Source organism: Callospermophilus lateralis, chromosome 13 (assembly GCF_048772815.1).
Source record: "Callospermophilus lateralis isolate mCalLat2 chromosome 13, mCalLat2.hap1, whole genome shotgun sequence".
Lineage (NCBI taxonomy): Eukaryota > Metazoa > Chordata > Mammalia > Rodentia > Sciuridae > Callospermophilus > Callospermophilus lateralis.
This window is the reverse complement of record NC_135317.1, coordinates 83,104,633-83,127,565: the sequence shown is the minus strand read 5'-3', so window position 1 is coordinate 83,127,565 and position 22,933 is coordinate 83,104,633. Positions and strand designations below refer to the sequence as shown.

Genomic DNA, 22,933 nt, shown 5'->3' with positions numbered 1-22,933 from the left:
AAAACACATAATTTAAAATAATTTGAAGGTTCAACAGATAAACTTATCAGGTACATAAAGATCACTGGGCAATTTTAACAATACTGTCCAATTAAGATTGTTTGCAGTTTCCATGGGACGAAACCCCACTATTTATCATCTTATACTATGTTAAAGAACAGATGATCCCGTAAGCCTATAGAAAAATATTAGCTTACCTTCTTCAATACTTGATCGGCTTTTTGAATTTACAGGTTTTTCCCTTCCCCTTTTTGGAAGGGCTAGCATTTCCTGGTATGTTAGAACACATCTAATTTTCCCTTCAAATTCTTAAGAAATGACACCATTTTATAACTTACCTGTGCTCCCTACTGTACAGAATGCTAACATTTGCATGGAAAAGCTGATAGGACAGTGATTAAAGAAATAAAAATGTGGCCATCATTTGAATGGCACTTTTGGAGGCTATTGAAGCTATTTATAATCAACTAGGCTTCTTGTTACAAAGATGACAGCACCTGTTTTCAGGATACCTTTGGATTTGATGTGGCACAATTCCAGATCTGGTTTTACTTACATCCTGTATTTCCAAACAGATTTAACATTAAAATTGCAAATTGAACTGCAAAAGAAATAATTACTGAGTCATTTTAAAGTGCACTTCTGCCATTAAGAATAACTGTAGAAAAACATTGGAGAAATGTATATTGTAAGTAATTAAGACTTAAGTATGAACATAGAGGGCTAGGAAGATAAAACTTTATGTAATGTAAATTTTCATTCCTTGTGTTCTGAGGTTATAGGAACATATGTAACATAAGAGAAGCCTCTTCTGAACTAGTAAATACTAAAAGGAAATAGAAATACTTTTTATCTTCCACTTTATTTCCAATGAGGAAATGCACCATAACATTTAACTCTCAGACCTCAGTGAATCTCGTACATGCCAAGGGGGAGTGAAGTGTGTAGAGAAGGTTGTGTCAGAGTGGTAGATGGAGACCAGCCAGGGAACATTAAGCATGGCTCTTTGAGATCTTTCCACTGAGTTTTGTGAAATCACAGGATATTTATAGCATCCTTATTTTCCAAGTAGATACATACACACATAAAAGAAAATATTTCAAAGAAACCTCTTATTAAAAATACCTTTGGGATTTGAAGATTGTATCATCACAACTCTCAGGATAGCTAATTGAGAGGTGCTTACAAACACTGAACATGATCAAGAATGCTCCCGCTGCTGAGGAAATTGTCCTGTGAAATGGCTTCATGGTTTTGGTTTCACATCAGTGGTAGGATGTACAAGAGAGAAAAGAAAATAATTTCTGAATCTGCTTCCTTTGTTACTGTGACTTGTTGCCCACAATATATTGGTTCTTTCTCTCTCTCTCTTTTTTTTTTTTTTTTTTTTTTTAAGCAAGAAACAAGATTCGGTTGAATTTTGTTGACTAAGGGAGAATCATGATATCAACTGTTAGTTGTACTCTTTGCTATTTTGCAACTAATATAAAATATTACATTTCCCTACATTAAAAACATGTATGGTGTATTGAAACGTTTCCTGTTTTGTAACAACTGCAAAAATAGCTGGGAAAAACCCACTGTTGGTATACCACTGTTTTTAGAATATAATTCATGATTACAAATATCCTAACTTGATAATTGGGATGGACGTAGTAGAATTGTCTGGTTCTGTATTAGAGGGATTTTTTTGAGGATAAAATTATGGCTCATTTTACTTTTTAATGGATCATACAAACTTCCCATTAACAATAAGAAGGGCCATTTAAGGCAAAAAAAAAAAAAACTTTGTAATGTTTTTCAATGGTATTTTCAAAGCAAGATAAAGGTTTTCTGACACTGTACACTGACTATAGTCAGGGCCACAGAAAAGTGATATCCCTTGAGTTTTTTGCAGTCTGCACTTTGACTTCCTCCTCTTGGCTCAATTTAGTCCAGACATTTCAACAGCTTGACTAAGCCTCATCACCATTTAGCTGCCAAGTTCAATGGCTGCCAACATCACTAGTAGCATTTGAAATACACCTGTTGCCAGCACTATGTTTGAGTCAAGAAGGCTAGACCTTTCTGGTTTACCCTAGGGGCTAGGATCTCTAAATTATTTTGAATGTTACTTCGTGATTATTCTGTATTTAAACAAAAAATGTCTCCCTCCTTCTAGAGAAATTGCATTTATGCTGAACCTGGTATGTAACATTTATTCAAGGTTACTCTTCAGTAATCAATACTACCTCCTATTTTTTGCTTGTATGGGGCCAGCAAAGATAGGAACAATAAAACATGAAGACTTGATATCAACTGAGAGATTTTAAGGGTAATATCTTTAACTTCACTGTAAATGTTATTTGTAAATCTGATAGTTAATAGTATATACTGCATGGTAATTAGGTATAAAAACTTAATGGTTCATATAAAAAAAACTACAGTTTGTATCACAGAGCCAAACCAGCATTTTTGGAGCAAGCTTGGTGGGGGAGATGAATAGAAACCTAGTAAAAGATGGCTTCTGCTCTAATGATTCCTGGACCAGAGGAGCCTCTTTGGGTAGGCCTTTCTGCTTTTCCATTAACATCTGCACTGTGCCAGGAAGCCTGTGGCTGGGAACCTTCCCTATCCACAACAAAAGGATAGAATTACAAAGACAGCGTAGTGAATTCAGTTTTGACAGTCTTCCCAACCTTTGAAATCCTGAATTAGTATTTAACTCAAGTTTTGTAGTCTTTTAAAGTGAAGAAATAGGACATACGAGATTATTTTAATATTTTGCACATTTATAACCGCTGACAGAATTTTTCCTAGACAGTCTTTGCAGCCACAAAAGCTTTATGAACTCATTCTTGATTTATCAGCCAGTGTTCATAAAATAACAAGTATACATACTTATACCAAGTGGAATATCTTGTCCGATGATGAATTTGTAACTTCTTTAAATCAGGATACCTTATTAATTACCTATCAAACTACATTTTCTAAAATGTAATGCAAAAGATCGTAAGAAATAGCCCTTCTCCATACCACTGGTCTCAGATTGAAGTGTCTTTACCCTGAGGATATCTAGTTATTTTCCCTGTAAGGTATGCCTGTGTATGACTTAAGTGACATTTTCTCTATTGAATGACTGGATTTGGTATGAGTTGACAAAATGATCTGGCTCACATGATTAACATCACTGACTTCTTACTTCCTCTTTTACCCATGTTTAATATATCAGCAAATCTTGTTTGGTCAGATTTCAGATATTTCTTAGATCATTCTTACCACTCCACTGTCAGCAGTTTGGTCGAAGTCACTGTGTATTTTTTCTGGATCATTATTAGTGTACTAACTTCTACTTCCTTCCGTCCTGCAGACTGTTCTTCACAGTGCAGTTACTTTCTCCCAACCCAAGTCAAATTTGGTCATTCTTCCAATGGTTTTCAATTTCATTGAAAATAAGTGCTAAAGGTTAAACGATTCTAAATCAATCCCCTTGTTGTACTCCTACCCTCCTCTGACTTTACCAGCTACTTTGCCCTTGCTTCTGGATTGTAGCTGTACAGACCTACCTCTTGGCTGTTTTTCCACACATGTCAAACCCACTTCCACTTAGGGTCTTGGCATTTGCTCTTTGTAAAATGCTATATCCTTGGATGGCCACAGGGCTCATTTTTTCACTTCCTCAGATCTCTGCTCAAATGCCAGAGAGGCCTTCCCAGATAAACATATTTAAAAGAGCACTTTCCCTTCCCATGTCTACTTACCCAAATGTATTTCTCTGACTCACCACCTGACATAGTAGATGTATATATTTTTTCCCATTATGATGTAAGCTCAATGAAAGCAGGACTTCATATCTTGGTGCACTGTTGTAATCTCATTCCTTAGAACACTGTCTAGCACATTTATGACTATTTCTTATATCTCTCAAATTAGTGTCTTTTGAGCTCTTGAATGATTTTTTAAATTTCCAAACCTTGATTCCATAGTTTTAATATCTTAAATGTTTTGAGCTATAATCTACTCCTTCATGTCTTATCCCTTTTAGCAGGAAAATAAAACCAGTGAAAGACCTACTAATAGCAGCAACTATTATTTTTAAAATTTTTTTAGTTGTAGATGGCCACAATATATTATGTGGTGCTGAGGATTGAACCCAGTGCCTCACACATGTGAGGCAGGCGTTCTATCACTGAGATACAGTCCCAGTCCCAACAGCAACTATTATTAACCCTATTTTGTCCCATCTTCCCAGACATGGAGCTCATAAAAAAAAAATAAGTTGAGCACAAATGTGCTACTTATGGTAACTTTTATATAATTAGGTTGTTAGAAGTCAATTCTTTTGAGGAATGAGTGATTAGAGTGCTTTCATACACATAAAATATAGAGGCTAAATAAGCTATGGTTTCCAAACTATTTTAATACTGATGTGTAAATTTTGTTGGAATATTGGCCGAATTGACTTAGTAGATTAAGTGAGAGCTTCTTACATGCCACTTTCTATTCTGAAGCTCTTTATCTCGTTTAATTCTACCTGTGATCCTATATATTCTTTCATAAAGATACGGAGAACTTGGAGAAGTTAAATAACTTCTCACTGGGTTTCAAAATCAATACTGTGCCGAGATTCCAATCCGCATATGATTGACTCCATATTGCCTCCTAGCTGTCTCCTCCAGTAGTTCATTGAAGTAGTTTCATTGAAGTAGTGAAGCCACTGTATTCAAAGCATAGTTGGGCAGTTCCATGTAATAGGATTTTGGGGACTACTTATGATATTATAAGTGTGGCATGAAATTTATATATACATATGACTAAATGCATTTTAAAAGTTCCTTGGTACTATGCTAGGTGGTTCACCTTCTCAAATGTCCTAAAAGTCATTGTCCTCTAGGCTGGGTCACTTAGGTACAAGAGAACACTACGCCTCTTCTCATTTCCATGCATTAACACTAAGTGCACAGGTTCAAATCACTGGGTAAAAGAGAATGGGATCAAAACGCTGTAGTTTCCGAAGAATGGGGACATCACTGAGTTGATGGACCACTTCTAAGTAGGAACACTTAAATTGTGAAAACCCAAGTTCTTAAAAGCAGCCAAGCCGGGCTGAGGCTGTAGCTCAGGGGCAGATCACTTGCCTAGCATGTGTGAGGCACTGGGTTTGATCCTTAGCACCACATAAAAATAAAAGCATTCTGTCCATCTACAACTACAAAAGAAGAAAAAGAAAGAAAAAAAAAACCACCAATCCTTCCCTAGGTGGAAAGTTGGCTACAGCCGAAGAAGGAGGAGTAAGGGAGCAGAAGGACGTAGCTCCACACCTCCGTAGGCCTCACCATGGAAAAAGATTTGTCGTAAGGATTCCACTGGAGCTCCGAAACCCGGGAAAGTTGCCCGGCTCCTGGGCACCCTGGCGTGGGGAAGGCGCCTGCAGAGCTCAGCAGGGCAGTGGCCCGGTGCAGCCAGATTGCGGGGAGGGGCCAGTACCCGCCCCGCCCCTCTCCTCGGGGATGCCGGGATGTTTACACTCCTGACAGCGGCCTCTGCGGGAGGAGGAGCGGGAGTTGCGGGAGGATGGGCCGCCGCCACTAGGCTCGCACTCGGGACTGGCCTCGCTGTGTGCAGGGTGGGTTCCTGCGCCTGCAGTGTCCGCGGGGGCGGCGCGGCGGGAGGTGGCCGATCGGCTCCTGCCCTCGCAGCCTCAGCCCCCGGCCCAGCGGGCCTCTCCACCGAGGTGCCCAGCAGAGCCGCGGGCTCACTGCGAGTCCCTCGAGGGTGGGAGAACGGAAAACTCTCAACTTCCTGGTGAGTCGCCTTTTGGAGCTTGGGCGCAGAAGCCAGTAGCCCGGCGGGTGGGGCTGCCCACTGTAGTTCAGAGGGAGGGAGGGAGGGAGGGAGGGAGGGAAGTGTGGATCGCGCGGGCGCGACCTCCGGGATCCCCCGCCTGGGGAGATGGGGCGGGGCGTGCTGTGATCGAGCTTGATCGAGTGGGGGTTTGGTCCTTTCCTGGGGATGGGTGGCAGCAAGTGCTAGTCGGCCACCGGCTCCCAAGGCCCCAGGCCACCGTGGGCTCTGGAGTAACTAGGAAATTCGGCGGCCAAGGCGGTGGCAACAGGTCCTTGGTTTCAGGACCCAAGCAACTTAAGCGAAGACCCGCCCCCCAGTGGAAGCTCATTGGTGGCATCAGTTATTTATCCCTGGTGGATTGGTTAAGTCCATCTGTCAGGATTTGGCAGCAGTCCAACTTAGAAAAGTGAAGTTCACTGGGAGAGATTGGGTGGTGGGGGAATCCGAAGTGGTTTGAGAAGTACAGCGGTGGTGTCGGGTGAGAGACCTGTTGGAGAATACACTTTAGAACCAGTATTGAAAAATGTCAGTGTGAAGTGATAGAGCGCCTTGGTGGTGGTGATGGCAATGGAAAAGAGAAATTGAAGACTGAGGGCAAAGTTAAGACAAAGGAGAGCCAAAAGGGAAAAAGTGAGATCTCATGTGCTTGAATAGTGCAGGAAACGAACTCGACCTAGAGGCTGCTGCAGGAGATCTAAATTCTTGTTGCCTTTGTATTTTGTAGTGCAGGCCTTGGGAGATGGTGTATGAACAGATTAATAGTTTGTTAAAATAGCTGTATTTCTTGGTGGAGACGAACACAAAGAATATGCTTGTTTTATAATATAGACTTCTGTCCTTTAGATTCTGACAACTGGGAAATTGGAAACATTACAGACATGAAATGACTTTCCTCCTAGGAGACTAGTTATTTCAAGGGTACAAATTGGAAACAAAAAGCAATACAAAAACTTGCCCACAGTTTGTAGAGCGTATTTACGTGTCAGACTTGGAACCGCTATTTCTAATTCCTTCTCCAGGGAATTCAGTTTCCATGCGTATACACACTTCTTACAGACTACAACAGTATGGTCTTGTCAGGTAGCACTACAGAATGAAGTTCACAGTATGTATGTTGTCAGTACTTTCCGTACAGGACCATAAACTGCTGCTGGTGTGGTCGAAAAATGGCATAGTATTGCGCTTACAAAGTTTAGGGGGGATCTTGGCTCAGCGGTTGCAAACTTGCCTGACATGTATGAGGCCCTAGGTTCAGTTCTCGGCACCGCATATAAATAAATAAAGGTCTATCAACTAAAAAACAAATTATGGGATGTTTGGGACAACCAGACAAACCCTGAAATAAAGGAATAGTAGAAAGACATTCATTTAACCCTATGATGCTTTGAGGCATTTGTTTTTGCTGAATGGACACTGAGTATTCTTGGCTTTAACACTGGATAAAGACCAGTGCACTTTCACTGGTTGACACATGACTTGAGCAATGATATCATCATTTTCATGGGAAGGAACCCTCTCCTATCCTTTGTGAGATCTATTCCACAGTTAGCTTCCTCCCTAAAAAGCATCCTGTATTTGGTCCTGGACTGGGTGATTGCTGGGACTGCAGAGAGATGTTGGAGCTTTGGGGCGGGGGGAGGGTGGGACAAAAAACTTTGCTTCTTGGAGGAATCGGAGGGCCGCAGAGGAGGGGCTGTGAAATAAAAAGGTGAAGGAGCCCTTTGAGGAAGCTGGTTGTTATCTCGGGTGGATGGAGGACCCCCGTGCACCCTCCTGGAGGTGCCAGCTGGAGATTCCACTCTCCAGCCGGAGACCGGCTCTGAGTAGCATTGACGGCCCTCGCAGCCAATGAGCGGCGAGGACACCAAGGCTCCCGATCCCGAGGGCGGGTACTTCCTACCGGGCCTGGGACTAGAGTAGCTGTGGCTGTTCCTTCTCTTAGGATGTCGGCGGGAGGAGGGACACCAGCCTGGTGCACAGTTTTGTGAAATCAATACGTAAAAGATAGAAGAGGAGGGGAGCCCTCCAGTGTGTCTCCTTTCACTATTTAGCTGCACCTCGAACTCGCCACTTTGAAACTACTCAGCAGTGACTGCGCTTCTATTCTGAAATAATCTGAAAATGAACCCCAAGAAATGACAGATAAATCCTTACGTGTTCACAACCACGTTGAAATCTTGGCACAGTTAAAAAGTCTTGACTATCAAAAGTAGATTGGTCTGTGTCTAGAATTAAATTACAATCTTGTAATAAAAACTGGTTAGGTTTATTTGTTTAGAAAATACCTGTTGAACCCTCCGTTCCTTTCACCCTGGCTGGACATTTTCAAGGGCTTGTTTCCAGTCCAGTGAAACAGCTCTTACTCCAAGAATGAGGAAAGCATGTCTGGTATGATGGCTGCATACTAGTGGAGGAGGGGGGATTGGAAGCTTGTGTGATTAATATACCCGATTAATAAAGTAAAAAATGAGCTTTGTAGTTTTAAATGACTAGAAGAGCAAAGGAGTTAGTATGAATAAATATTTGACATAAATAAACCCCAACCCTCCCTTCTCGGAATTGACCAGTTTTGAGGGCTGGTTTATTAAAAGCGCTTCAAATATTCCTAAGTATGGAGTCTAAGACATCAGACATTTACACCGACTCTAAAACGGTGTTTTCCTAGGAATTGTCCCATGTTTTAATTTTAAGATGGATCTCTATAGTATTAATAATGAAGTCACCAATCGGGACATTTGAAGAGAGAAGTGATTGTTTAATGCAGTTTTGGGAAAGAAGCTGCTTAGAGAATAAATTCTAAAATTCCTTTCAAGTTTGTTCCTTTGATTTTTGCTTTAAACAGGTTTTGGCGTTTAAAAAACAAGGTAGCTGCAGCTGCACAAAGTACTACTCTCCATTCCCAGTTTCATCCAAATTTGCATATTCATTCCTTCAGAAGTTTGAGAGTTGGTAAGCTGGTATTTCAGTATATCATCTCTAAAACATAGCAAACTGAGCGTAGTAGATAAGAAACTGGTTAGCAAAGTATATACAGTTTGTGTAACTGGGGTTTTACTTCAAAAAACTTGATGTCTTAGAAATGGCTTGTGTGATTGTTTATTCTGAATTGCTTTATCAGCAATTACTTTGTCTGCATTTCTATGAATGGATAGAAAAAATGTTCTAAGCAGCATTTCTTTACACTTCTGAGGCTATTTGTTTAATTCTTCCTTCTTCCCCAATTTTATCCTGAGAGAAAGTGGATGAAAACAATTTGGTTATATAATTATAATCAAATTTATGCATTTGTAGATAATAATGGTAGTTGAGAAATTTTAAACTTAGGCCAGTCTGAGTTAAACTTTTAAACTGATATCACTTTTAATTGATACTTGGATTGTTCATATGTTTTTACAAATTATTTCTTTCATTCTAAAAAAAATACTTAGACACTGATTTTTAATGAGCAGTGGGAATGAGACGGACAGATGGTCATGAGACATTCCTCTTTTTCTGGAGCAAGATAGCTTTTTTTTTTTGAGATAACTTTAAGCATCATAAAAATACCAGCTCTTTCATACTGTCTATGTAATGAGCTTATACAATGAGCTGTTTTGTAGTAATAGCTATTCAAAGTGTTAAGCATAACAGTGTATAAATGAGAAGTTTATTTAAGTGGTTTTAAAAATTTAGAAATTTGTTTTGTTACTTAACAGCTTGCCTTTTTGCAAATTGCCCCTGGTCTTGTCTGTTTATAGTAGTTGAGGGCAACTCTTTATTTCTGGGCTGCTTTTATACAGAATAGGGGATTCACAAACTTTTTCTCCAGAGGGTCAGATAGTGAAAATTTTGGGCTTTGTGGGTAGTGTAGGCTCTGTTGCAGCTGCTGCTTTTGTGACTATAGACTCTCTACACAAGTGATGGTAGTTGTGTTCCATTAATACTTTATTTATACAAATTGGCTTTTGGTGTATTCCTGGTCTAGAAGACAATACCAAAGGCCTAAATGTGATTTGAAGCCATCAATGTTTGGGTTGATGTAAAACACTGTTCTAGGTAGGAAAGCTTATAACTTAGTTTTTTTGTCCTTAGAAATAATTTGTTTATCTTTCCCATTTTCCTTAGAATAATGTTCAACTGTGTATTCCCAAATTTTGTATTTCATTTCAGATAGTTAATAACCATATGACCTCTTAGGTTTAACTTCTCCGGTTTCTCCAACATTCTTTGCCCTTGGGGGATCCTGTGATATTGAATAAACATGTGCCTGTCTCTACCTTCCTTCTCAATTAAGGTAGAATCTGATGCTGGTCATTTACCTTTATTTGATTGACTAATAATACTCTAAATATGAGTACTTTTGTTTCTTCAATTAGCAGTTTTTATTTTAAGCTTACTGTTCTGATGCCTTAGTCACCTTTAAAGGGAATTTCTGGCATGAACAAGAGGGTAGGTCTAATTTTTTTCTTTGCAAGAAAAATGGACTTTGTCTTTCATAAAACCTTTTTTTTCCCCCAGTTAAAAAAAAAAAAAAAATTTTTCCCCCCTCAGTTAAACACTGGAAAGGGACTGTGCTTTAGTAGGCCCGCTGTCTTAGAAGGGTTGTGTGATCTTGGGGGAGTGGTCGGTACACCTCCCTTTGCTATAGGAGTCAGCTGTAGGCTGACCTGGATGCAGCTACTGAGAAGCCATGGGATGGAATGGAAAATGAAACACCTTTGGAATTACACTCTCAGAAGGGGTGGGTTGTGGTTGTATGGGAATTTTGAACCCTTCAGGGAGGCCAGGTGGGACCTGGGACATTTGAGTTTCCTGAATAGTTAGTTGCCTTTGATTACAAGCAGTCTCTTCGCTCTTTTTGACCCTTCTGACACATATTATCTTTTGTGTTTACCATTGTGTAAAAACAACTAGGCTCAATGCCTTAGGTTTGTCCCTACTTTATGACCTTGGTCAAGTTTCTTGAAAATATTCAGACTACACTTTTCTTAGCTCCTGTAAGTTGCTTTGAAAAGTTAAGGATAACATCTTTATAAATGAGTGGGTGGTGGACCCAGTAAGTCAGTTTCATTTCACCTATTTCTCTATTCTTAGGACCTTTGCGGGTGGGAAACACTTCTGTTATCGGTTTCTTCTGATGACAGGTTCTGACACCTACTCTGACACCTACCCAGCCTTGTCGGATTAGGGTGCCTCCCAGTTCTTCTACCATTGTTACTTTGCTTGGATTCTTCTTTCCCTTTTCCCTATCATGTGTCTATTTACAATTTACTGGTTTCCCCTTTTGAATTAGTGTTTTTGTGATTTTTTTTTTTGGGGGGGGTGTGGAGGGGAAGCTGTAATCTTTGTTCCTTCAGTAGATAAATCCCCAAGAGGCTATATTCTGGACTATTAAAAAAAAAAAAATGCTAAAAGGTCTTCAAACTCTGATTTAAAAAAAAAAAAAAAGGCAAAATTAAAAATGTTTTTTCCTAGTACAGTAATAATTCTGATTTACTTTTTATTGAAATATTTTCTACATATCCTTAAATTCATTATAATTTTTATTGTTATTGTAACATAATAAAGTCACACACCTTCAGTTTTATTATGGCTGGAAAAACTGAGTAGATATGTTGATGAAAAACTGTTAGGCTTAATCTGCCATTACCTTTATATGTGGAAACTTATAGTAAAATAACATTTTTATAGTTTCTGGAAACTTACAGTAAAATAACATATGTTTGTATATTGTCTGAGAAATTCAGAACTGGACAATGGGTAACTTATTTTTAGGTAAGTGGCATGTCCTTATTCCAAACATTTTGTCTCTGGGCTGTGGTTTGTTAGTCAACAGATACATGTAAGTTGCAAAATTTTTTTTGATTATTTTATAGAAAGAAACTTATTCACATTCCTTTTGTCAACCTACAAATGTATATCCTAGATTATCACCAAGGTCTTTGGTATTTAAATATGATAGGGATAGTATAATGGCAGGTATACTATTCTGTGAAAATTGGCATTTGTTTTCAAAACACATTAAAATTTTTAGTAAGATTTTTGTATTTGATAAATATTTTAATTATTGAATGGAATATTGTTTTCAGCTTTTGTTAGATTGTCTTTTGTTACATAGTTCTCTCATTTACTCATTTATTTAATTTTTTTTTACAGAATCAAGGAATTTATTGTATAGTATTAAGTAGAATTTGGCTGTGTGGGAGTTTAGAATTGGAGTATTGTTCTAATACCAGGCCACAAAGGAAGTTGCTGCTGCTTCTATGACCGGTGGCTGATAGTCTAGAACCCCACAACCACTGCCTGAATTAAAGTACAACTACTATAAGGAAGATGCTGTTATTATTGGGGCCCCAGATCTCTGCTGGACTGTTATGGCCCAGGAATGGGATGCTTTGTTAGCACTTCATTGCTGTAACAAAATACATAAGAAAATCAACCTTGAAAAGGAAAAATCTATTTGGGCTTACATATCCTTCAGAGATTTCAGTCGATGGTGTGCCGACTCTGTTAGCTTTTGCTATATAGTGGGACAGACATCGTGGTAGAAGGAAGGAAAGTTGCCTTCCTGGTAGCAGCTGGTAAGCAGAGAGAAAGTAAAAGGGGCTAGGAAGAATATAATCCCCATGGGCCTGCCTCCAGGGGCCCACTTCCTTTAACTCTCTAGTTCTCCCTCCTCCCAATAGTCCATTCAAATGATGAAACTCTGTAGGGATTAATCCATTAATGAGATCAGAGCCATCATGATCCAAAGGCTTCTCAAAAGCCCCACCTCTGAACATTGCTGCGCTGGGGACCAAACCTTTAACACATGAGTCTTTGAGGGACATTCCAGATGCAAACCATAACAGGTGCTCCAGACCCTGGGTCTCGACACCTATTTAAGTTTCCTAGGGCTGCTGTAACACCTTGCTACATACGAAGTGGCTTAAAAGAACAGGTTTATTCCATCAGTTCTGAAAGCCAGAAATCGGAAATCAAGTTGTCAGTAGTGCCATCATGTTCCTTCTGAAGGGTAAAATACACCCTAATTTTGCCTTCTGGTCTTGGCAGCAGTCCTTGTCTTAGCTTATAGACAAAGTACTCAGTCTGTCCCTGTCACATGGCATGCTTCCTATCTGTGTCTCTTCTTATAAAGGCACCCTAAGGACCTCATCTGAGCCTCTAATTATTTTTTACACTTAAAATTTAACAACATGTGTACTCATAAAATTAAGATTCTTTATTACAAGGTTTTCAAATTTCTAATCTCTTTGGTCTAAACAGCAGTTTAAGCTTTTGCAGGGCTTGTGTCTGAGGCGCCCAAGTTTCCTTGTACGTTTATAGTATGCAGTTAGTGTTGTATTGCTGCCACAAAATACATGTTCCAAAATCAAGGCTTCCATGGACCATCAAATCTTGTCATTCTCTTAGGAGAACGTATATACATAATTCAATAAGATGAATACTTTCTCAGAACTGTTAAGGGAGTTTATAAATTGTCTAGACTGGTCTTTTCATTTAATGTGAGAATGTAGACTTGCTAATCCATGTTCCACTACTAAATTCTGTTTCCAAGTTCCAGTTTAATGTTCTTGTTTGTTCTTTGTTTTGTAACGGTAATAATGCCCTTGTGTAAGTTTAGTAATGTTTTGACAGTTGTATGTTTTTCACTTTGGTTGAATTAGCAGAATCTTGTTTTTGTTCATGGTATGTGCTTAGTGAAGACTGGCTGATAGCCTGATGGCATTGTGCCTTTGATTGCCCATGTGAGGGCCTTGAACACCTTATTAAGTCGGCAAATACTTGAGTAACTAATTATGCACTTGTAAAGTATTTCTGTAATTTTAAAAATGAGGAACATTAGGGCTTGTTATTTTGGATTTGAAATGGGATCAAAGAAGTAGTTGTTACCCATATGGAGCCTAGTCCACCAGAGATAGGATAATAAACGTTAGAAAAGTTCATGGCTGGTAACAGGATTGTCTGCCCAGTATTTCATCAATACATATTTGAGAAGGAAAAATCTATTTCAGATTAACACCTTGATTCAAAAGTCAGGTGGTGTTGCTGTTAGTAGTTCCAGTATATTGACAATGTATATGCTCCCATTGGTTCCTGTATATTTGAAATTTTGCTGAACCCATGGATCATTTTCTTTAATTTCTTCTCCTCTAGGTGTGATTTGGATATCATGGGTGCCATAGTTTTCTTTATCTCTGTATCCCTTCTTCTATTTTAGAAGTTGGTTCTGGTTTATTGTATGTTCCCTGTCTTCAGTGCTAATTCTTCCATGCAGGGTATAAGCAGAAATTAATTGAATCACTTCTGGGGGATTTATTTCATAGTTAAATCCATGTGTACATTGAAAATAGTTCTGAAGAAACTTGTGTAGCTGTTCAAAAACTTCTCAAACTAGGTCCTCTGAGTACTTGCATCAGAGATTGATTTGATAATTATGAGCATTAGCATTTTAAAACAAGTACCCAGATGATTTTCATATGCAGAATTGGAAAGATTGCTCTGTGATAGAAATTTGCATTATAAATAAGCAGTCCAAATGATCCCAAGGCCCATGTTCCTCAGGCCACACCAAGAAACACCACATGATTTGTTCAAAATCCTTTTTGTTTTGCTTTGTTTTATAATGTTTTTTCCCTACTGCTGACATCATTCTTGCATGGTTGTGCAGTCCTTTGGAGTTGCTTACACGTAAGGGTCAGACTTCTTTAGCATATGTAAAAAGGTCTCAGCTCAAAAACATCGATAGGCATTATGAAATCAGTTATAAATCAGCTAATTACTAATTAAACAAGTATAATACAAATAGCTGAGTAATGGCAGGTGAGAAATTTCACTTCCAAAAAGGTGAAAGAAAGTATTATATCTGTTAGTTTTAGTCAGTCAACCAGTTCCTGGTTATGCTGTTCTCAACATTTTTGGCATTTTAACAATACTTTTCTGGGTTTGGTGTGAAAGCTTACCACTTCCCTTGTTCCTGAGGTACATTTTTGCAGAAGGGGAATCCCTTTGCCTTGTTACTTTGAGTTTTTTTTGTTTTTGTTTTTGTTGTTGTTTGCCTTTAGTTATCAGTGCCTGAGACCTACCTGTAGTTCTCCATCTTGTTCCACAGCTTGTTCACGCCAAGCTTTTCTGTCTTGAATATCTGGCCATGCTGGAAAGTGTTCAGGAACATTACGATGAGTAACCTGTTCCTTTTTCCATGACTGTCTTATTTCCATTTGTTACTTTGATAACAAGTGACTGGTAATAACTTCCCTCCTCGTCTGTAGATATAGGCCTTTGTATATAAAAGATAATCTACTGAAGAAAACCTATTTGGTAATTTTAAAACTGCTTTCAATTATGTGTTTTTATACCTAGACTTCATAAACTAAAAGTACCTATATTGCTTATAATCATTTTCCTATATTATTTAAGAGGAGGCAGTGTGACATAGGAGGTTTTGAAATTCTGAATGAAGTTCAGGTTCATTTTTATCTTTTAAATACCACACATTCTGACAGTTATGATGAGGTAATTCAACTGCCATGGAACTCAAGGGTTGAGTGTCTGGCCACAGGAAGTTCACTGATGGTGTGAATGGTTCAGATAATACAAAAGAACCTGGACTTGCAATGGTGCACTAGTATCTGGTTAGGAAATTTTGGGACTTTGGCATTTAGAATACGGTCCCTGACAAGTGGGACCATTCTAAGGCTCTTCTTCATTTGGGAAGTAATCATACTCATGATGTCTGTATTTCCACATTTTCTGAACTCTGAACTTAAGAGTGCATTTGTACATGCATTTTCACTATTAAAAAGATGATCCTATTGAGTACCCAGTATTTGCTGCTAAACTGTTTCAAATCAAGGTGGGCTTTCTCTGAACTTGGAAGTCATATCTGCCTGAAAACAGGACAGACCATGTAATTTTTGCAGCTTTTCAGCAGCTGTAAGATGAATGATTCTGATGACGTTCACTTTATGATCCTTTAGTGTCCCTTTAAGTTTCTCCCTATTTTTCTACATGGTCCCACCATTCATAGGATAAAGCAATTGAAGGTTGTTGATAGGTAGCTGAAAGTGAGCAGTAATGACTACAACTAAGGAAAAGCCCTAGGAAAACTGAGAAGAAAACCTAGATAACAGTGGCATTTTCAGCTGGAATCAATAGAGAAATGTAAGGGGCAGGATAAAATATAAGGAAAAAAAAAACTTGGAAAAAGAAAGGAGCATGCACTAAGTATGAAAAAGGTGTTGAAGTGACTTTCTACACTGTTTACTCATGTCAAAAGATTCTGCAGTTTTTGTATTACAAATTGGGTGTATAGGTTGTGCTGTAGTTGTTTGGTTTTCTTAGTTTGTAATGAAGACATAAATGTAGATTTTTTTTCAAGTCGTTTAATAGAATTTGGTTATTTATTAATCCTAGATATAACTGCAACTTAGTAAGGCCTTCTTTTGGTTGACCATGAAATCAGTCATCCAGTGGGGTTTCCAAGTTAACAACTTTTGACAATTAGAAACCACATTGGATCTCCACTATGCAATATTTAAATTATCCTTTTAGTTTGAAGTACTATATTCCATATCAAAACAAGTATCTAGTTTTATGCCTTTTAAAGTAATTCAGTTATTATAGGATTTTAGAATAAGGAATGACCTAATATTGTGTCATATTGCTTGCCTCACCTGTCTTTAATGGTTACGTAGTGGAGCCTCTGTTTTCAACCTGATCCTGATTCATTTCTGTTACCCACATTTTAATCACATTTGACAATTTACCATCCTCTTTAAATTTTTTATGCCTTTTTGGGCTGATCTGTTCTATCTCAATGCTTTTCTTACTGCTTTTAAGGCCTATTTTCTACATTCCAACTATTCTATCTCGGTATATGAAAATCATCTTTATCCTCTAAGGCCCTGCTCAGATATTATACAAAATATATAAAGAAACTTCTATTTCTTCCTCTTAAGGCCTTTAGTAGTTCTTGTCTCTCACCATAAATGTTTTAACATTCTTCTTGGAATATAAGCTTCTGGAAGGTGTGAATCATGTCCTATGTATGTTTGTGTTTCCTATAGGGCCTGGGACCATTCTTGTCAGAACTGGCCATTCACAGAAGGGCAGAAGCCTGCTTCCCAGAGACTGTATGAAACAGAAGGTCTGGGCAGGTCCTAGCAGTGAGAAGATGTCCAGAACGATTGGGCAATTGGTTTCAGGGAAGTCTAGGATGAATGCCAGGCACATGTTCCTGCAAGGTCCATAGAATGTGGTATGAAGGAGCTCTTGCAGTGTGAAATAGGTCCCAGGCCCTATAGGAAACACAAACATGCACAGGACACAATTCCAGGAAGGATGTTAAGACAAGTGCATTTACTGTGATAGACAATAACAGAAAAGGCCACAAGAGGCGGAAGAAATCGACCTCTGACTCTTGAGTGTCACTGTCAAGACCTTCAGGGATCTAGTTGGAGAGGCTGGGCTTAGTACCTGACTTCCGAGTTCTAAGTTGTGAAAGACTTCTGTGGGATGAGATGGGAATTAGAACTGGGAAAAAGAGGGTTTGTCAGACATGGATTTGCTGTGAGTGGGGAGGGATGTCGAGTCAAGTGTTTGGTGTTGGGACATAATTTAAGGGGCATGGGCAACAAGGAATAAAAATGAGTTTCTGGAATTTGGACATGTGGTTAAAACAGGACCAGAAGTCTGATTAATTCGACTTCAGGCTGATTTACAAGTGTTTATTAAGAATCCTTGTATTTCCGTTTCTTGGAGGCCTCTCATTCCTAGTCCATGTTAAATGGTCTGGCTTTCTGTGAAGGCCTAGGAACCTTTGGCCCCAGATTTTTCACTTTTTGCCAGATTATTTCCACTTAGATGTTTTAACGATTAATCCTCTTACTGAAGAAACTCTTCATGAAGGAAATGTACTGAATTAAATAAGATAATAATTAGGCTAGTACTTGAAATTATTCTTAATAATTACTACTTATTACTACTTGAAAGTGATAGAAGACTTTAATTTGTACAGAGATCAAATGCTCACATAATAAGATAGTTCTACTTCAAAATAGATGCATTTTTAAACTTTTTTTCTTAATTATACATGACAGTAGAATGCATTTATGCACTTTGATATATCATACATAGATGGGATATAATTTCTCATTTTTCTGAGTGTACATGTTGCAGAATCATACTGGTCATGCAGTCACATATATACATACAGTAACAATGTCTGTTTTATTCTACTATCTTTCCTATCCCTATATCCCCTCCCCTTCCCTCCCCTTCCCTCCCCTTCCCTCCCCTTCCCTCCCCTTCCCTCCCCTTCCCTCCCTTTCCCTCCCCTTCCCTCCCTTTCCCTCCCCTTCCCTCCACTTCCCTCTACCTAATCTAAGGTAACACTATTTTGCTATCCTTCCCTAGTGCACTTCCTCCCCCATTGTGAATTAGCATCCACATATTAGAGAAAACATTCAGCCCTTACTTTGTGGGATTGGCTTATTTCACTTAGCATGATATTCTCCAACTTCAACTGCTTACTGGCACATGCCATAATTTTACTCTTCTTTAAAGCTGAGTAATACTCTATTCAGTGTATATACCACATTTCTTAATCCATTCATCTATTGAGGGACACCTAGGTTGGTTCCTTAGGCTAGCTATTGTGAATTGAGCTGCTGTAAACATTGATGTGGCTATGTCACACTATAGTATGCTGATTTTAAGTCCTTTAGGAATAAACTAAGGAGAGGATAGCTGGGTCAAATGGTGGTTCCATTCCCAATTTTCTGAGGAATCTCCATACTGCTTTTCATAGTGGTTGCACCAATTTGCAGTCCCATTAGCAATATACGAATATACCTTTTTCACCACATCCTTGCCAACATTTATTGTGTCCTGTATTCTTGATGATTACCATTATGACTGGAGTGAGATGTTGTGATTTGCATTCCTTTAATTGCTAGAGATGTTGAACACCTTATCATGTATTTGTTGATCAATTGTATTTCTTGTGTGAAATGTCCATTTCTTAAGGTTTCTTATAGTTTTCATTGCTGGAAGTTTCAAAAGAAAAATTACCATGTTAAGTTATTTTGAAAAACATTTAAAGTACTTAAAAGGGGCCTATACCAATGGACCAAAGATACAATGCTTATTATTCCTGAATTAATGAAGAAGTACATAGAAAATTACCCTGGACAGGTCTCCAGAGATTGTATTAAGAAAGGTGTTGTATACAATAAGAAATTTGAACCTCTTTTCTCTTATGAGTAAGAAGTAGCTTGTTATCTTGTTTCCAAATTTGGGTGGTAAAGGTAATAAAAACTACAATGCTTTGTTACTTTGTAACTTGATTCTGAGTTAATGGCAGATCAGGAACTAGTGCTGGAACTAGTGCTGAAATAGAATCAATATAATCATAAAGGGGAAGTCAAAGGAGGATTTAGTTAATGTGTTAAGGTATGTTTGGTTTATACAATTTGTAAAGGAATAAATTTCAGGCTTGAAAATTCATACTGTAGTAAACTAAATGTTATCAGGAAAAGGAGTTATTTTTTAATTGGATGAAATATATTCATGCTTTTGTTCTCTTTTTAGAAATACCTCAGTATCTTCTGTTTCTAGCTACTTTGAGTCCTTGCTTAAAGCCTTTTAATTTCTATTTCAGAATAATTTAACTCCTTAATCTCAAACTGCTTTACGCTTTGAGCTTTGGCTCTTACTGCGGTGTAATCCCATGCTCCTGTCTTATGGTACTATTTGTTCCATAACTTGCGTCTAGAATGTTGTCCCCCTGCTTTCTTAAAGACTGGACTGGGGTATCCTCTCAACAAGGCTCTGACTGAACCTGACAGCCTACTTGGACCCTAATGTCTTCTTGTGAACTCTAGTAATTGGGGCTCTATATTGGTGCCTGTCATATTCCTTATTGTCTGATATTGTTAGTCTGTTTCTGGGTGTCTTCCCTGTGTTGAGTAACTTGAGGAATCAGAATTTGACTTAGTTCTTTTTGTAGTTTCAGCAGCTCTGTGGGGGACATACCTATGAATTGTACTGAAAGTGTGACTTAATGAGTGGAGAAATTAAGAGATAAGAGAAATTAAGAGATGAGTCGTGGTGACGTGGTCTGAGTAGACAGCATTATTCATCTTCAGTTGTAGCATCTTTTCCCCATCCTCCTTCCCCTTCTCACCATCTTTGCGTAGTTGTAGCTTCTTATTTAAATAGGATGAAATAAATGAACAAGAAGAGATTTAACTTTGTTTCTAAGGACATTTCATTTCTGCCATGGTGTATACTAGATCATTAAAGGCAGGGATGTCTTTTTCACTGGGAATAAAGAGGTATAATATCGCTATGAGAATAATTTCTCAATCCTTTGCACTTTGGATTCTAGTCTTTCATAAGCAGTAGAAGCATGATCATGAGAGTTAGAATATGGTTTTAGACCTCTTAATCTTTATACAGACTGTACTTGCACTTGGCCCTTATATTTGATCTTGTTGCTTAGATAAGTCATATAGGTCCTTACAAATACAGCTTCCACAAATCGAATGAATATCTAAGTTGTATAAATTCCTTCTTGTGGGGAAAGTGAGCATTGACATATTAAAGATACAAGGAAATGCAGGTTTTACTTTATTTATAGATCAAGTTGTCATAGTGCCTACTGCTGAAGAACAAAGAAGTATTAACCAGATCAGCTTAGAATGTAGAGTGCTATTTAGCAGAAGAACAGTAATCCTCTCAATTTTAATGAAATATACATTTTAAGAAAAAGTTTATTTGGGAGAAGGACGCATCTCTTATATTGAGTTTGTAATGTTTGTGGGACATTCAGGTGACAATACCTAGTGGGTAGTTGGCTATATGTATTTCAGGTTTAACAGATGTGGCCTGGAGCAGAGTGGTGTAGTGGTAGAATTTTGCTCGATTATATCTGGCAGGTGAGTTGGTTTACGGAAGGTGCACTGGGGGTCCAATTTGTTCACGCTCACTTAAAAAGACATTTTTATTGAAAGCGAAGTAAATACTGCAAGAATACCAGGGAAAATGAAAAAGCAACTTGCTACTTAAGTATATTATATAAGGTATTTTTCTTGTAAACTCCCAAATATTGTCATTGCATCCTTAATCTGTTTTACAGCCTTCTAAAGTTTTATTACTTATAATTAGAATAATTGACTTTCAGTTTTAGAAGGTTTCTGCAAACAATTTAACTGATGTTGATCATATAATTTCATTTTGAACATCTTCAAAGATTTTTGACCCTTATATTAAAGGTCTCTAACATCTTAGATAGCTTCATCAACACAACATTGTTTATTATTCCTGCTATTAGTTTAAAAGAATAATTCTTATTCTTTGGATGATAACTTTATAAAATCAGTGTTTCATAGGAAAAATATACCTGAGAAAGTACATTAATTTTTAGTATATGTTTGTCATACATAGCGTGGCATGACTTTACTAGGGTATGCTCAAAAGAGTAAAAGTGATTGCAAGATAGTGGAGGTCAGCATTAAAATGATTAGGCAGAGTTTGATGAGGAAGTTTGCTTAGCAACTGCCCAAGTGTAACTTTGTATAACCCATTCAAAGAAGAGTTCAATTCTGAAGTATAAAGAAGAATACAAGAGCAATTCAGTTGAATTTCTCACAAAATACATTTTAAAGGTAAAGCATGACCATGACCTACCTTCAAGTACATCAAAAAAACTTGCTGCCAAGAGCAAAGTTAGCTTATAAAACTGTAGGTCTGTGGCTTTTATATACTTTTCTAATTTTTTCATTTTAATTTTAATGTGCTTTGGAAGTGTTTAGTTGTTAAAAGTAGAACAAACTTAAAAGTACAATTCTTTTTTTCAGAATGAATCTGTGGAGGTGGTGTTGGCAAGGTGGTATGAGTTTTGGAGGAAGGAACAAAGTACGTTTGTTAAACACTGATTATGTCCTACTAACCTAATTATTCATTATACAGGTTCTGCTGACTAACTCGGGCCTTAAGAATGCAGTCAGGGCCTGGGTGGGGATTAATGAAAACATTCACTGGAGAAGCAGGACACCAGAAGATCTGAGCCAGAGTTCTTGCTTTACGCTTAGCCCCAGGTCTTAATTTCCTTGTTTAGTTTTTAGGAGTATCATAAGAAATTGACAGGAAGGATTTTATGACTACTTTATGGTTTATTGTAAATTGTACTGTGTAAAGGAAAGAGGATTTAGGAAGTTTAGAATAATCAGGGCAGAGAACAGTGTCTATACTGTCAAATGAATAAATAGGGACAGTGAAGCCTTTCTATAAGGATAAAATTAAAAACATTTGTTAATTCGCGTAGCTCTAATACATTTCCTTTTTATTGTATTTAAATAAGTATGTATTTTCTTAGAGTGATTTTTTTTTTTTTTTTTCTGTTAGAGTCCTTGTTATAGACCAAGGACTTAGGTTAAAACAAATGACCCCACATTAATTCATACTGACAGAAGTATTTTCAAGTACTAGCCTGCATGCCACAGGGCCTTATCTTTGTTATGATACAACTCACTACTATAAATTATTTAGGACAGTATATTCAGTAGAATGTTTTCACACTCAAGTTTCAAAGCTGGGTGTAAGCTACTTAGTTAACTCTAAAATATTTCAGTTTGGTCCCTATGACTGTAAACATTTTTGTCATAACTAAATGATCAGTTTAGTGAGCACATGATTTTGCCAGGTTTTTTTTGTTGCCTTGTGGGTAACTGAATGATAGAGCAGATACATAGGGGAATTTGTAGCAGTATCCTATGCCCACAATTCACCTAAACCAATACAAAGTCTGTCGAAAGCTTTTGACAAACTGTTGTAGGGACAAACGAGACAAGGCACCGAAGATAGCAGGAAACAGTTTTATTTGGCTGCAGCCAGGTTCAGAGGGCATAGCTTTTGCTGTAATCAGTCAATCCCCTGAACCCCGAGTTCAGGGAGTTTGAAAGTTTTATACCTAGCCTGTAAGAGGAGGGGCTCAGAAATTCACAGTCTGCAAAAGTTCACATAAAAGCAGCTTTTTCTTTCACTGTTCTTGGCAAGTTAACTCTTCAAGGATAACACCTGAGACGGGGAGTGCTTCTTTTCCCCTTTCTTTCCTCCCCCTGCC

General features: G+C 38.0%; 1 protein-coding gene across 3 annotated transcripts in view; it reads left to right on the top strand.

Moving 5' to 3' along the window:
• Positions 1 to 5,500: 5,500 nt before the first annotated feature.
• Nek7 (NIMA related kinase 7) overlaps positions 5,501 to 22,933 on the top strand; it is a 125,640-nt gene continuing 108,207 nt past the window's right edge. For 2 of the 3 annotated variants that reach the window (XM_076872887.1, XM_076872885.1), the window contains exon 1: positions 5,501 to 5,784. The gene's annotated coding sequence lies outside the window, so the exon portion shown is untranslated. Of the gene's footprint in view, positions 5,785 to 8,709; positions 8,776 to 22,933 lie in introns of those variants that run through there. The other variant, XM_076872886.1, reaches the window with a different exon arrangement.